Consider the following 2,088-nt stretch of genomic DNA (forward strand, 5'->3'; position numbering starts at 1 on the left):
TTCGATGCAACTGCAAGACGACAATATCCGTGAAATTATTGAAAAGGTTAAAGCTGGTAATAAAGAAATGTGCAAGGAGTATTTAATCAAGAACGGCAGACTATTCCGCAAAGTCAGTGAAAATTGTCTATGGGTGGTTCCAAAAGCTCTACGGTGGCGCATAATACAAGGACAACACGACAACGCAGGACATCTGGGAGTGGAGAAAACGTTAACTGGTCTTCAAAAACATTTTTGGTTCCCTAGAATGCGAAACGCTGTAAAATTGCATATCAAAGCGTGTGTGGAATGTGCATTCAATAAATCTCCTGGTGGAAGGCACGAGGGCGCATACCACTACGATAAAATAACACCCGTTCCATTTCATACGGTACATATGGACCACCTAGGTCCGTTCCCAAAATCATCTAAACGCAACGAACACATTTTGGTCATCGTGGACGCATTTACCAAATTCACCCTAATAAAAGCAGTAAAAAGTACAGCGAGCAAACACGTTATTAGCAACCTAAACGAAATCAGCGAATACTTTGGCGTGCCAACACGAATCATCACCGATCGTGGAACGGCGTTTACGTCGCACGAGTTCGAGCGATATTGCCAAAATAATGATATACGACATATACTAAATGCCGTCCGTACACCACGAGCTAACGGGCATGCGGAACGTACAAATCGTACAATCTTAGGAATGCTTCGACCATCTACGAGAGAAGACAAACGTTGGGACGAACAATTACGGCGAATACAGTGGTCTCTCAACACCATGGTTAATAAGACCACAGGAAAAACACCTCAAGAACTTTTATTCGGTTTTCAGCCTAGGGATATTTTACAAAATAAACTTGTCCTTGCCCTACACAGTAGCGAGGTAATAGATGACCACACCTTGCAAGAATTGCGTGCCGAAACAGCTGAGAAGATTAACTTGCAACGACAAGTAGCTAAAAAACGTTATGACCAACAACATGCCCGACCTAAAGAATTCGGCGTGGGCGATTTAGTTCTAGCAGAAAATGAGGCAACATCGACGGGTACTTCTAGAAAGTTGGAGCCTCTTTATAAGGGCCCATTCATAATAACAAAGGTTCTCGATAAAGACCGGTACGTCATCGAGGATTTGCCTGGGTCTAGACGAACGCAGCGTCACTATACGTCAATTTATGCATCCGATAAAATCAAGCCATTTTGCACCCTACCACCAGTCGAATACGAGTCGTCAAGTGATGATGAGAAAGAAGACATCGGCGAGAACAGTCCAGCAATCAATCGAGGTCGATTGTGATGACAGGATGGCCGACTGAAAGCGCAAAAGTTTACATCACTGGTCAAGATGTCAAATGTCAGAAAAGGAGAAGGAGTAAAAGCAAAAAAGAAGTCAGTTGAGAGTTGATGATGAGCGAATAAGTTAATTAACGTGCGGTATTTAATCGAAGTGAATTAGCCAATAATTAAAATGAAATAATTGAAATAAAATAAATGAATTGTATGAAATTAATTAAAATAAAATCTGTGTAGAGAATTTAAATTTATTCGATTATAAGTTCTAGTTCAGTTCTAGTTCAGTTATAGTTCGGTTCTAGTTCAGTTCTAGTTCAGTTCTAGTAGTTCAGTTCTAGTTCAGTTCTAGTTCAGTTCTAGTTCAGTTCTAGTTCAGTTCTAGTTCAGTTCTAGTTCAGTTCTAGTTCAGTTCTAGTTCAGTTCTAGTTCAGTTCTAGTTCAGTTCTAGTTCAGTTCTAGTTCGGTTCTAGTTCAGTTCTAGTTCAGTTCTAGTTCATTTACTGAAAAATACTTTTTTGAAATCGGTGCTCATACTATATTCAAAATATTTTCGGAATCATTATAAAATAACACATGTCAAACTTTGAGAGAAGAAGAAGAAGAGAAAATATGTAAATAAAAATTTCAATATACATATTCGTGTTATGACGCATTCTTGCCAGTAACAAAGTTTATAAACATTTGTCTATATAAACAAAACAAACATGTATGTTTGTAAATTATAGAAACATGTTGCAAATCGTGCTGTTAAACTTGAGCTTGGCTTACCACCTGTTTAATGCAGAATGTTAACAACAGTTGTAGTTA

This window comes from Lucilia sericata, unplaced genomic scaffold (genome assembly GCF_015586225.1).
Source record: "Lucilia sericata isolate MDLA Ls3-8-SP2 unplaced genomic scaffold, ASM1558622v1 Contig001115F_arrow, whole genome shotgun sequence".
Taxonomy (NCBI): Eukaryota; Metazoa; Arthropoda; class Insecta; order Diptera; family Calliphoridae; genus Lucilia; species Lucilia sericata.